Here is a 15,277-nt window from a genome sequence, read left to right on the forward strand (position 1 = left end):
TGGAAGCGGTCAGCGAAGTCCTGCACCGTAGAGGTGAAAGGAAGGCGGCCGAGCTCCGACAGGCGGCTCCCGCGAACCGGGGGCCCAAAGCGGAGGAGGCAGAGCTCGCGGAAGCGCTCCCAAGTAGGCATGGCACCCTCGTCCTGCTCAAGAGCGTAGTACCACGTCTGTGCCGTGCCGCGGAGGTGATAAGAGGCAAGCTAGGTCCGCTCCGAAGCAAGTGTGCGCTGCCCGCGGAAGAACTGGTCGACTGGTTGAGCCAGTTGAGGGGATCCTCCGTGCCGTCATAAGTGGCGAAGTCGATCTTGGCGAACCGCGGCGGTGCCTGGGAGGGAACACCGTGTCGAGCTGGCTCGGAGGTGCGGAGCAGCAAGGCGGGTGGCGCCTGGTCGGAGTACTCAGGGTAGGGACCGGCGGAACCCGATGGCCCCCCGAACTGCGGGAACGGGGTCGGCTGTCCGGGGGCCGTGGTGTAGACCGGCGAAGGCGAAGACCCAGCCGCCCACGATGGAAGTGGCGACGGGGAAGGCGGGAACCGGACCTGATGAAGCGGAAGGCCGGTCGGCGGGGGTGCCCCCGAGCTAGGCAGGGGCGGCGCCGGTGGTTGTAGCGTTGGTGGCGAGGAGTGGGCGGGGGCGTCGGTGGCCGCGGGGGAGGGTGGCTGCAGGTACCACAGAGGGCCCGCGGCCGGCGTGGTCCCACCGGGGTGTCCCGCCTGGAACGACATCTGCTGGATCGGCCAGGGGCCCGATGACGGCGTCGGCCCCGAGGGCCAGAGGGGCGCCGCGGCAGCCGGAGGGCCGCCCGGTGAAGCCGCCTGGAACAGTAGCATCAGAGGGGCACCGAACGGGGAGACGCCCTGGGCCGGCCACGGCGGGTGGCCGTAGGCGGTAGCGGGCGCCGTCGGCAGGTGCATGTAGGGCCCGGCCGCGTACTGCTGCTGCTGCAGGTGGAGGCCCTGGACGGCGGTGACGAGGTCCCGCAGGGTAGCCGTGACCTGCTCCGGTGTGAAGACGGCGGATGGCGGTGGCGCAGAGGGCACCGGGGATGGCGGCGCGGCCGGGGCGGCCGTGGAGCCGAGGCCCGCCAGCGCGGTTGTCCCGGCGGCGGACGTTATCGGCGCGGTGAGGGGTGGCGCCGTCGTCATCGGCGCGATGGAGCCGCTGGAAAGCGCCGGCGGTGGTGGTGGCAGCGGCATGATCGGAACTTGGTCTCTGATTACCAAATTGGTAGGACTAGGGTTCCTACCGGCTCTACTCCTCAGGTTATAAAGGCAGAACAGCGGAGGTTGGGGGCCAGGGCGCGTGCTCCGGCGTGTCGGCGCCTTCACGAGGGAAGAGGAGGGCGGCGGCGGTTAGGGCTGGCGGCGGCTAGGGTTCCGGCTCCTCTGGGAGCCGAGCAATAGGGTTAGAAAATATCTTTATTGCTTAATTCCGAAAGAGTCTTACAGCCTATATTTATAACCTAGATAACTTGCATAATAATTAACCTAAGATAACTTGTGGGCCAAGCCCCTAACTACTGCTCAGTGGGCCTCCTCCGGTTATATGCTAAACCGGTCATAACAACCATTGAGAGGCTACTGGTGTGTGCATATATATATCAATTAGAATGTTGAGTCGGGAATAAGAAAATTAGATGAATACCAAGGAATGACACGAAGCCTTCTTTCTCATACAAGTTAAGCATAAACTGCAGAGCTTTCTGAAACTTTGATCAAACCTAGAATCTGAACAAATATGCCAAAAAGGTGCTTTAATTCGAAACTTCAAACTTCCTATTGTTCTCGAATATGTATTGCCTTAGTTTTTCAAAATAGGTATAACATTTCTCATCGGAATGGACGGGGCGTGGCAACGTGTGCCTTCCTGATTGTCTAATAATGCTTATTTGGAGTCTTGATATTCCAATAGTCTCGAAAGTTTTTTCAATCAGCTTGTTTTTTTATTCCTGTAATTCTTTCTCATGGCTTATACTGTCCCTTCTATTTTGAATGTTGTCTTTTCTCCAGAATCTGAAATGCCAACTGATGTGGTAAGTCATGTTGTATCTTTTGTCAACAGAGTCTGCTTTAAAATTTGCATCATTTGCACTTATAGGCTTTTTTTCCTGCTGCATGAACAAACAATGAGACTTTAAACAGAAAGTTTTTTTTGTACAACCAGAAACAACCAAACGAAATTTTATACTATAGTGGTTCTGTTTTTTCACTAGAAAAGTGACAACCTATAGACAGCTTTTATGCGTCATGTATACATAGGTGCTGGCAATTGTTTTGCACCTCATATATACATAGGTGCTGGCAATTGTTTTGCACCTGATATATAGGTGCTTTTTAAATCTTAGATCATTCATTTTCTAGGTTTTGTCCATCTGATTCATGGTTGTCTTAAACATTTTTTATTTACTTCAGGTACACATAAAAGCTACATGAGATATCAAGTTATGATGTTTAATTTCTCCAACCGATAGGATGATTACTTGTGAGGTTGGTTAAAAAGTTATAAATCATTTGTCTTACCCATGCATTCCTCTGAACCTTACAACAACCAGGTTTCACAATGAAGGCGAGCACATAAAGCACCATTAGTTGATTCCTTTGTAGTAATCAATAAATTCAATTAATGGTTATGTATTTTGCTACTTCAACTCTGTTAGGCAATTATACCATACTTGATGAGTACCATATGTCTATAGCTAACACATTGTTGTATGCAATATTCTGATATGCTTTTGTTTTGGTGAAATAAACTTCTGATCAATGCTCTCTTTGGAACTCTCTAAGTGAATAGGAGTTACATGGGAACAGAAGGCATTTTTTTTTTTGGAAAATAAGACAAGGATAGGGAGGCCCAAATGCAGTAACTGTAGTTGGGGGAGGCAAGTGAGTAGGTGGCAATGGACTAGGTTTTTTCTCTTAGTTTGTGGTGGCATTGAAATTATTTGCTTTTGTTAAATGGTCGGAGTACTTCTATATGTTGCTCTTCATTGATTAAAAATGGCGCAGCAAGGCGCGCGTTTCCTTTAGTCATGTTTGGAAAAGCGTAAATTCTGGAAGTTGTGAATTCTTTACATACATGTCATTTTTATGTTTGCATCCCCATTTCCTCTTTCTAAGTTTAGTGTCTGTGTTGTTGTTCCCCACTGTCCTCTGAGAAGAGAAGTGCCACCGGTCGCACCCTGTTCACCGCCGGCACCCGTCGCTGTCGTAATCCAAACCGAGGTACCTTTCCGACTCCCCACAAGACCACCACCACCACCACCGGGTTAATTTTCCTCAGCCAGATCCATGATTTCCTCTCTCTATTTGCAGATCTGACCTGACCCTGGCCCCTGCCTAGCCCTTCCTCTTCCGCTCCATGGAGGAGGCGGAGAAGGGGGAGATCTTCGAGTGGAACACCAAGCCGAGCTCCATGGAGGAGATGGAGAATGGGGACATCTTCGAGTGGAACACCAAGCCGAGCTCCATGGAGGAGGCGGAGAAGGGGGAGATCTTCGAGAGGAACACCAAGCCGAGGCTGGACGACCATCCGCAGGCAACGGCGGCGAGGGAGCCAGCCTTTTGAACGTCGACCTCATCCTGGAGATCCTTTCCCGCCTCCCAGCCAGATCCGTCCACCGCTTCAGGTGCGTCTCGGTGCTCTGGCGCGACCTCATCGCCGACCCCACCAACTGCAAGAAGCTGCCCGAGACCCTTGCCGACTTCCTCTACACGTCCTTCTGCAGCAGCGGGTATCGCCACCACTTCGCTGGCTTCTCCGGCGGCGCAGCCCCCTTCGACCCTTCCCTCCCTTACCTGCATCCTAACAAGGATGAGGGCATCACCCAGGTGGACGCCTGCAACGGCCTCCTTCTCTACCGCCGCTACAACAGTAGGGATGATTACCATTTTGTTGTGTGCAATCCCGCCACCGGGAGGTGGGTGGAGCTGCCACCTCAACCTCAAACGCAGGAGCCGATGCACAAATTTAACCATACCGTAGGCTTGGCTTTCGATCCAGCAGTCTCATCCCATTTCCATGTTCTTTGTTTGGAGCGGGCCTTTCCGAAAACTTTCATCACAGGAGTGAACATCTACTCGTCGCGTACAAGAGCCTGGAGTTATAGAGACAGTGGGATAGTTGAGAAAGCTACCCTGTTCAGGAGTAAATGTGTCTTTGTGGGCGGTATGCTGTACATCATGGGTAACCTGGAGGACATCAACGGCGAGTATGTGCTGGTGGGGGTAGACATGGAGGGGAAAGTGTGGAAGACTATCCGTGTGCCGTACGGTTCAAAATTTGGTACTATTGGATTGTCGCAGGGGTGCTTGCACTATGTTATAGCTCCTGTCAAATAATAACAATGAACTCCTAGTTTCTGAGATAGCACTCTGGTGCCTCAAGGATTGTGACAGTAAACAATGGGTCCAGAAGCATACTGCCAGCATCGATGAGCTTATGAGCATGACTGGACAGAAGTACAGGGTGGTTGGGATTCATCCAGATTGCGACACCATTTTCCTGGCTCATTGTGGAGGTAATACCTTGGTATCATATGACATGTGGCATCAGAAAGTTGGTTGTATCCTTGATCTTGAGAAAAACAGTGTACACAAATTTCTACCCTATGTTCCTCTGTTCTCAAACCACCGCTGTGTTTCCTCCCAAAAACTGGCTCTTCTTTCGTCTGAACAATTTGTCTGTGTACCTCTGAATCTGCTTCAATCATGGCCCCCCAATTTGCTGGTGCTTATACTCCTGGTTGCTTGATTTCTAGTTCAGAGCAATGCCTGGTAAACCTACAGATTAAGCATCATTTCATTTTCAAAGAATGTTGTTACTCTTGTTCTTGTTTGCCTAGCGCTGGCTGTTGTTCTGGACATGTCTTAGTTTCATGGGGATAAATTGTACTGTAATAGGCCCTCTTGTCCATAACAATCAGTTATGTTATTATTATTATCCTAAATCTTAGTGCATATTGTCAACCTGCTAGTGTACTAAAAGGTTCAGTCAGACTTGTTACTGGTGGTGATCTCTAGTTGACTTTATGCATTTGGTATTTTGCAAAGCACTTCCTTTGAGAAATTCTTTATTTGGGTTTGCTGTAGCTACTGATTCAGTAAAGCTTTGGATCTGCTGACCACAGAGAAATTGTATTATTAATAGCAAAAAATGAAATATAATTGTAAGCTTTGATGAAAACAAAGTGCCAGGGGCATGCATGTTTGGTCCATCATACTGTATACGGATTTGCTAAAACTCAGCTAGATGAGTTTTAGTTATGTCTCATTCACTTTTGTGACCGTTGGATGTATATATACCCTAAGATTCATACATTGTGGCTGCTTTTATATCGGGCTCTCTGCAGTTTTGTGTTGTAGTCGTTCGTTGCCAGGCCGACAGGCCTTTCTTTGTTTTGTTTTTTTTGGCGGTGAAGGCCGGCAGGCCTTTCTTTGTAATATCTTTTTTTTTCACTGGTTCAACGATGAACTATTTATTGTACAAGTCGTTGCTAGCTGTGCTTGTGTGCGGGTCGTTGCTAGTGCGAGGTCGCTCCGTTAGTTTTCACAAGCCTATGCTCTTGAAGGTCGTTGCAAGTGTGAGGTCGATTGACTTTTTCTATTTCTTTTCACAAGTCTGTGCTGCATTCAGTCCTAGTTCCTCTCATTTTTCTACACTCTCATTTGACTCCTAGTATTTGTTATTTTTTGTTTCCTTTTTATTTTATTTTTTCTATTCATTATTTATTTTAAATTGTGAACTATTTTAAATTCATGATTTCTTGTTTTTGTTTTTATTTATATTTTCTATTTTCTATTTTCACCTTTTCCATTTTTATGTTTTATTTTATTATTTATTTATTCGTTTATAATTCATGAACTTGTTTTCACTCTGTCATTTGTTCACTTTAAATATTGTGCAAATCTTGATTGCGGGTTATTTTGTCACGCGCGCTCTGTGTCGCGTCGTGTGTTTTGTGTCTACTTGTCGATCTATTCGCGCATGTATCTTTTGTTGAGCGTTTTTGTGACGCGATCTGAGGTGCCGTTTCGAATTGGTTTGCTAATTATTATGTAAATGAGTTAACAATGTTCCATCTAACTCATATACCGTTAGATACACGTGCTTCTAAGTGCTCATTGTCCTTGCGTCGTGTTTTCTGTTTGTCCCCCGTGAAGTAGTGAAACCCGATATGACAATTTTGAGTGAGTAGTTATTATGTTTTGTGTATTGATTTTTTTGTGGGCTTAGCTTTTTTTGGAGGGACACGTGTCTTTTTATTCCTTGTTTTCTTTTATTTTGGTTTGACCGTGTAGCTAGAGAGGAGTGTAACTAGTTTTTTCGTTTTCATATTTGCTAAATCTAATCTAGATAAGTTTTAGCTCATCTAAGTCTATAATTAATTAATTGATTTGTTTTATTTAATGTTTGCACAAACTCGATCATGCACACTCTTGTCCCGTTTGTTTTGTGTCGTCATGTTCTCACATTTATTTTCACGTTGGCCTATATGTGTTGTCGTTTTGGGGGCTCAACTATGAAGCTTATCCCCCATCTTCTCACTGACCGATCTTTGACCCTGGTTATTTTGCATGTGTTTTATTTTTCATCCCAGTTATAGGTCCACCCTTGACATACAACTAGCATGTAGTTTGTTTCATCCTAGTTACAAATCGACCATTGACTCGCAACTGGGCTCGTATTTTCGTATGTTGTCTCAGGTGCAAGTCCACCATCGACTCGCAACTGGAGCATGTGTTTTTGTTTTTCATCCCAGTTGCAAGTCCACCATTGACACGCAAGTGGGCATGTAGTTTGTATCATCCTAGTTGCAAGTCGACTCTTGACTCGCAAGTAGGCTCGTAGTTTCGTAGTTGTCCTAGGTGCAAGTCCACCCCGACTCACTACTAGGCTCGTAATTGTCAGACTTGCAAGCCCACCCTTGACCCGCAACTGGAGCATGTGTTTTGTTTTTCATCCCAGTTGCAAGTCCACCCTTAACTCGTAACTGGGCCCATAGCTTGTTTCATCCCAGTTGCAAGTCGACCTTGATTCGTAACAGACTTGTAGTTTCATAGTTGTCCCAGGTGCAAGTCCCTCTCGACTCAAAACTAGGCTCGTAGTTGTCCAAGTTGCAAGCTCACCCTCTACTCACAACTAGAGCATGTGTTTTGTTTTTCATCCCAGTTGCAAGTCTACCTTTTCATTGGAACAAGCTCATAGCTTGTTTCATCCCAGTTGCAAGTCCACCCTTAACTCGCAACTGGGCTCGTAGTTTCGTAGTTGTCCCAGTTGCAAGTCCACCATTGACTCGCAATTGGGCTCGTAGTTGTCTGAGGTGCAAGCCCACCCTCCGAGTTGCAAGCCCACCTTTGACCCCGCAATTGGGCATGTGTTTTGTCTTTCATCTCATTTGCAAGTCCACCATTGACTCGCAATTGGGAGTGCACTTGTTTCATCCCAGTTGCAAGTCGACCCTTGTCTCGCAACTGGGCTTGTAATTTTGTAGTTGTCCTAGTTGCAAGTTCAACTTGGACTCGTAATTGGGCTCATAGTTCTCCCAGTTGCAAGCTCACCCTCGACTTGCAACTAGGCACCTGTTTTGTTTTTCATCCCAGTTGCAAGTCAACCCTAGACTTGCAACTGGGACCGTAGTTTGTTTCATCATAGTTGCAAGTTGACCCTTGACTCACAACTGAGTCATTTTTTCGCAGTTGTCTTAATTGCAAGTCCACCCTCGATTCGCAACTGGTCCCATAGTTTGTTGATGTCCCAGTTGCAAGTCTACCCTCGACTCGCAACTGGGATGTGTTTTGTTTTTCATCTCAGTTGCAAGTCCAGCCTCAACTCGTAACATGTATCGCAGTTTTATATACTTGTCTCAGTTACAAGTGCACCCTCGACTCGCAACTAGGTTTGTAGTTTTTTATCCCAGTTCCAAGCCCATCCTTGACTCACAACTGGGCCTGTGGTTTTGTCTTTCATCCTAGTTGCAAGTCCATCCTTGAACTCGCAACTAGGACCATAGTTTGTTTTATCCCAGTTGCAAGTCGACCCTTCACTCGCAACTGGTCTCATAGTTTGTAGTTGTCCCAGTTGTAAGTCCATCCTCAACTCATAACTCAGCTCGTAGTTCTCCTAGTTGCAAGCCCACCCTTTCACTCGCAACAAGGCTTGTGCTTTATTTTTTAACACACAACTTGCCTCGACCTCTAGTTCCATGTCCAACCCCAACATGTAAACCCTCCTGACCCAGTTGCATTTCCAAGCCAAACATGCAACTCATGCATGACATAGTTGCATGTCTAATCTCGGCACGCAACTCGTTCCGAACCCAGTACCCCTACATAGTTGTATTTTTTCAAGTACATGTTCACTTTTGTAATACACACTGTATATCTTTCTGTATACACGGGAACATTTTTTTAACAAACATTGAACATTTTTTTAAAATGCATGATGAACATTTGTCTTGAACATTTTTTGAATTAACAACTATTTTTTTCTGATTCACTAATATTTTTTATACATGTGGTGAAAATTCATAAATACACGACGACATTTTCCAAACATGAAGTGAACAGTTTCGAATACACTATAACCATTTTCGTGAATAATTTCTAAATGTGCGGCATTATTTTCTTTCAAATAAGCAAACTAATATCCTTAGAAACATGTCGTGAATTTTTTCAACGAATGGTTTTTTAATACCCGGTGAACACTTTGTAAATACATGATGAATAAATTTTTAATACACGGTGACATGTTTTTAAATACTTGAAGACCATTTTTTTAAGTTCGAACCTATATTTTTTTTAATTTACCGGTGTATAATACTTTTCCTTAATTTTAGCCATCTAACATTTCTTAAGCAATTTGTTTAATATATTTTTCATAAATATTAAACAAGCTGAGGCAGAAGACCGGGCATGCCCTGTGCGCCAAAGGCTTCCTACTGGCGAAATGAAAAAAAAACGAAAAAAACCTCACCCAAAGTCGGAATACGGTGCATGTTCCTCTATCATCCCGTGCATATCCTCTCCTTTTTTGTTAAAGAATATACGTTTGTTTGTTTTTTGCCGGGGAATATACGTGTGTTCTCCTACCGCATGCTCTCGTTCCACATAACACATTCAGCCTAGCAATAAAGTACATACATACAAAGGCTTATACGTAAAATAGTTGTGGCCTATTTGTTCATAAAATTACAAAGAAAGAACAAACAAAAGGAGAAAACAAAAACACGTCTTGGAGCGCCACACAATGCACCCCATGCCAGCCCATCTTACCGAGCCCAACAACGCACAACCCCAACCCACAGTAAAACAATATGGGCAAAGCGGTCAGCCAACAAACGGGATGATGTCAGTCTGACATCAGCTGAATGAGACATAACTATATCTTATTCAGCTGAGCTCCAGGCGCTCCCTACTGTATAGCTTGCGCTTCACGTATGAAAAATAGGAGTTTGGCAGGTACGTAGTGGCCATGAACATATAGGCTTGTCTATTGGTTTAGACGCTTTGCGTTATGCGCTCTTAACTAAAGCCTGATGTGCCTAGTATAGGCTACTATATGAACTCAATGACACTGACAGCTGGAAGACAACGTCATTCATCATATGATGACTAAAAATATTGTTGACTAGAAGTACTTTGCAAGATAATAAAAGTTAGGTGTTTAAAAAAGGGTTTGTGTCAACAAGAAAGTTATTTGTCCCTAGGCAATCGATAACAAGTACCGGTAATCATTCTTGTAATTCTATATGAGGGAGAGGCATATGAGCTAACATACTTTCTCTACTTGGATCATATGCACTTATGATTGGACCCCTAGCAAGCATCCGCAACTACTAAAGATCATTAAGGTCATGAAACCCAACCATAGCATTAAGTATCAATTCCTCTTTACTCCCATAGGTCATACCCCACTTACTCGGGTTGAAGCTTCTGTCACTCTCGCAACCCACCATAAGTGAACCATGAACATATTGCAACACCCTACAGCGGGGGCCCCTCACGTTTGCGCGAGAACGGAGGGCACCGTAGGACAGCACCATCAATAAAATATACAATCATACCAACCAAGATCACGGTTAACCCACAGGACAAAATGGATCTACTCAAACATCATAGGATAACCATAGATCATTGGAAAACAATATATGGAGTTGAGCACCATGTTTAAGTAGAGATTACAGCGAGGAGAAGAGGTGTTACACTGCTGCATAGAGGGGGAGAGAGTTGGTGTTGACGGTAGCAAGATTGTTGATGTAGATCGCCGTCCCGATCGTTGCCCCGGCGGCACTCCGGCGCCACCGGAAGCGAGGGGGAGAGAGCCCCCCTCCTTCTTCTTCTTCCTTGGCCTCCCCCCTAGATGGGAGGAGAGTTCCCCCTCTGGTCCTTGGTCTCCATGGCGGCGGAGGGGCGGGAGCCCCTCCGAGATTAGATCTCCCTCTCTGTTCTCTTCTGTTTCACGTTCCCCTGATCTGGCCGAAAACCGTTCCTTATATTCCGGGATCCGTAACTCCCATTGCGCTGAGATTTTAACATGATTTTTTTCCGGATATCCCATGGTGTATGCTCTTTGCGGATGATGTGGTGCTAGTTGACGATAGTCGGACGGGGGTAAATAGGAAGTTAGAGTTATGGAGACAAACCTTGGAATCAAAAGGGTTTAGGTTTAGTAGAACTAAAACCGAGTACATGATGTGCGGTTTCAGTACTAGTAGGTGTGAGGAGGAGGAGGTTAGCCTTGATGGCCAGGTGGTACCTCGGAAGGACACCTTTCGGTATTTTGGGTCGATGCTCCAGGAGGATGTTGGAAATATGCCCTAGAGGCAATAATAAATGGTTATTATTATATTTCTTTGTTCATGGTAATTGTCTATTGTTCATGCTATAATTGTGTTATCCGGAAATCGTAATACATGTGTGAATACATAGACCACAACGTGTCCCTAGTAAGCCTCTAGTCGACTAGCTCGTTGATCAACAGATAGTCATGGTTTCCTGACTATGGGCATTGGATGTCATTGATAACGGGATCACATCATTAGGAGAATGATGTGATGGAGCTTTTCCAATGTCAAGTATCTTTTCCTTAGACCATGAGATCGTGCAACTCCCGGATACCGTAGGAGTGCTTTGGGTGTGCCAAACGTCACAACGTAACTGGGTGACTATAAAGGTGCACTACGGATATCTCCGAAAGTGTCTGTTGGGTTGGCACGGATCGAGACTGGGATTTGTCACTCCGTGTGACGGAGAGGTATCTCTGGGCCCACTCGGTAATGCATCATCATAATGAGCTCAATGTGACTAAGGCGTTAGTCACGGGATCATGCATTGCGGTACGAGTAAAGAGACTTGCTGGTAACGAGATTGAACAAGGTATTGGGATACCGACGATCGAATCTCGGGCAAGTAACATACCGATTGACAAAGGGAATTGTATACGGGATTGATTGAATCTTCGACATCGTGGTTCATCCGATGAGATCATCGTGGAACATGTGGGAGCCAACATGGGTATCCAGATCCCGCTGTTGGTTATTGACCGGAGAGGCGTCTCGGTCATGTCTGCATGTTTCCCGAACCCGTAGGGTCTACACACTTAAGGTTCGGTGACGCTAGGGTTGTAGAGATATGTGTATGCGGAAACCCGAAAGTTGTTCGGAGTCCCGGATGAGATCCCGGACGTCACGAGGAGTTCCGGAATGGTCCGGAGGTGAAGAATTATATATAGAAAGTCAAGTTTCGGCCACGGGAAAGTTTCGGGGGTTATCGGTATTGTACCGGGACCACCGGAAGGGTCCCGGGGGTCCACCGGGTGGGGCCACCTATCCCGGAGGGCCCCATGGGCTGAAGTGGGAGGGCAACCAGCCCCTAGTGGGCTGGGGCGTCCCCCATGGGCCTCCCCCCTGCGCCTAGGGTTGGAAACCCTAGGGTGGGGGGCACCCCACTTGCCTTGGGGGGTAAGTTACCCCCCCTTGGCCGCCGCCCCCTCCCTTGATGGATCTTGGCCGGCGCCCCCCCCCCCTCCAGGGGGCCTATATAAAGGGGGGGAGGGAGGGCAGTAGCATTACAGCCTTGGGCGCCTCCCTCCTCCCCTGCTACACCTCTCCCTCTCGCAGAAGCTCGGCGAAGCCCTGCCGAGACCCGCTACATCCACCACCACACCGTCGTGCTGCTGGATCTCCATCAACCTCTCCTTCCCCCTTGCTGGATCAAGAAGGAGGAGACGTCGCTGCACCGTACGTGTGTTGAACGCGGAGGTGCCGTCCGTTCGGCACTCGGTCATCGGTGATTTGAATCACGGCGAGTACGACTCCGTCATCCACGTTCATTGGAACGCTTCCGCTCGCGATCTACAAGGGTATGTAGATGCACTCCTTTCCCCTCGTTGCTAGTATACTCCATAGATGCATCTTGGTGAGCGTAGGAAATTTTTTAAAATTATGCTACGATTCCCAACAGTGGCATCATGAGCCAGGCCTATGCGTAGTTACTATGCACGAGTAGAACACAAAGCAGTTGTGGGCGTTGATGTTGCCAATTCTTCTTGCCGCTACTAGTCGTATCTTGTTTCGGCGGTATTGTAGGATGAAGCGGCCCGGACCGACCTTACACGTACGCTTACGTGAGACTGGTTCCACCGACTGACATGCACTAGTTGCAGAAGGTGGCTAGCGGGTGTCTGTCTCTCCTACTTTAGTCGGAACGGATTCGATGAAAAGGGTCCTTATGAAGGGTAAATAGAAATTGGTAAATCACGTTGTGGTCATACGTAGGTAAGAAACGTTCTTGCTAGAAACCTACAAACCACGTAAAAACTTGCAACAACAATTAGAGGACGTCTAAATTGTTTTTGCAGCAAGTGCTATGTGATGTGATATGGCCAGAAGATGTGATGAATGATATATGTGATGTATGAGATTGATCATATTCTTGTAATAGGAATCACAACTTGCATGTCGATGAGTATGACAACCGGCAGGAGCCATAGGAGTTGTTTTTATTATTTTGCATGACCTGCGTGTCATTGAATAACGCCATGTAAATTACTTTACTTTGTTGCTAAACGCGTTAGCCATAGAAGTAGAAGTAATCGTTGGCGTGACGAATTCATGAAGACACGATGATGGAGATCATGATGATGGAGATCATGGTGTCATGCCGGTGATGAAGATGATCATGGTGCCCCGAAGATGGAGATCAAAGGAGCAAAATGATATTGGCCATATCATGTCACTATTTGATTGCATGTGATGTTTATCATGTTTTTGCATCTTATTTGCTTAGAACGACGGTAGTAAGTAAGATGATCCCTTATGATAATTTCAAGAAAAGTGTTCCCCCTAACTGTGCACCGTTGCGAAGGTTCGTTGTTTCGAAGCACCACGTGATGATCGGGTGTGATAGATTCTAACGTTCGAATACAACGGGTGTTGACGAGCCTAGCATGTACAGACATGGCCTCGGAACACACGCAATACACTTAGGTTGACTTGACGAGCCTAGCATGTACAGACATGGCCTCGGAACACGGAGGACCGAAAGGTCGAGCATGAGTCGTATAAAAGATACGATCAACATGGAGATGTTCACCGATCTTGACTAGTTCGTCTCACGTGATGATCGGACACGGCCTAGTTAACTCGGATCATGTTTCACTTAGATGACTAGAGGGATGTCTGTCTGAGTGGGAGTTCATTAAGTAATTTGATTAGATGAACTTAATTATCATGAACTTAGTCTAAAATCTTTACAATATGTCTTGTAGATCAAATGGCCAACGTTGTCCTCAATTTCAACGCGTTCCTAGAGAAAACCAAGCTGAAAGATGATGGCAGCAACTATACGGACTGGGTCAGGAACCTGAGGATCATCCTCATAGTAGCCAAGAAAGATTATGTCTTAGAAGCACCACTAGGTGAAGCACCAATCCCAGAGAACCAAGACGTTATGAACGCTTGGCAGCAGCGTGCTGATGATTACTCCCTCGTTCAGTGCGGCATGCTTTACAGCTTAGAACCGGGTCTCCAAAAGCGTTTCGAGAAACATGAAGCATATGAGATGTTCGAGGAGCTGAAAATGGTTTTCCAAGCTCATGCCCGGGTCGAGGGATGAAGTCTCCGACAAGTTCTTTAGCTGTAAAATGGAGGAGAACAGTTCTGTTAGTGAGCACATACTCAGAATGTCTGGGTTGCACAACCGCTTGACTCAGCTGGGAGTTAATCTCCCGGATGACGCGGTCATTGACAGAATCCTTCAGTCGCTTCCACCAAGCTTCAAGAGCTTTGTGATGAACTTCAATATGCAGGGGATGGAAAAGACCATTCCTGAGGTATATTCGATGCTGAAATCAGCGAAGGTGGAAATCAGAAAAGAACATCAAGTGTTGATGGTGAATAAAACCACTAAGTTCAAGAAGGGCAAGGGTAAGAAGAACTTCAAGAAGGACGGCAAGGGAGTTGCCGCGCCCGGTAAGCCAGTTACTGGGAAGAAGTCGAAGAATGGACCCAAGCCTGAAACTGAGTGCTTTTATTGCAAGGGAAGTGGTCACTGGAAGCGGAACTGCCCCAAATACTTAGCGGACAAGAAGGCCGGCAACGCCAAAGGTATATGTGATATACATGTAATTGATGTGTACCTTACCAGTACTCGTAGTAGCTCCTGGGTATTTGATACCGGTGCGGTTGCTCATATTTGTAACTCAAAACAGGAACTACGGAATAAACGGAGACTGGCGAAGGACGAGGTGACGATGCGCGTCGGGAATGGTTCCAAGGTCGATGTGATCGCCGTCGGCACGCTACCTCTGCATCTACCTACGGGATTAGTTTTAAACCTTAATAATTGTTATTTAGTGCCAGCTTTGAGCATGAACATTGTATCTGGATCTCGTTTAATTCGAGATGGCTACTCATTTAAATCCGAGAATAATGGTTGTTCTATTTATATGAGAGATATGTTTTATGGTCATGCCCCGCTGGTTAATGGTTTATTCTTGATGAATCTCGAACGTGATGTTACACATATTCATAGTATGAATACCAAAAGATGTAAAGTTGATAACGATAGTCCCACATACTTGTGGCACTGCCGCCTTGGTCACATTGGTGTCAAGCGCATGAAGAAGCTCCATGCAGATGGACTTTTGGAGTCTCTTGATTACGAATCATTTGACACGTGCGAACCATGCCTCATGGGTAAGATGACCAAGACTCCGTTCTCCGGAACAATGGAGCGAGCAACCAACTTATTGGAAATCATACATACCGATGTGTGCGG

At 46.4% G+C, this 15,277-nt stretch overlaps 1 pseudogene; it reads left to right on the forward strand.

Moving 5' to 3' along the window:
* The first annotated feature begins 3,252 nt into the window (after positions 1-3,252).
* LOC109753392 (F-box protein At2g23160-like) lies at positions 3,253-4,966 on the forward strand (annotated as a pseudogene).
* The last annotated feature ends 10,311 nt before the right edge of the window (positions 4,967-15,277 follow it).

The sequence above is a fragment of the Aegilops tauschii genome, chromosome 6 (genome assembly GCF_002575655.3).
Source record: "Aegilops tauschii subsp. strangulata cultivar AL8/78 chromosome 6, Aet v6.0, whole genome shotgun sequence".
Taxonomy (NCBI): Eukaryota; Viridiplantae; Streptophyta; class Magnoliopsida; order Poales; family Poaceae; genus Aegilops; species Aegilops tauschii.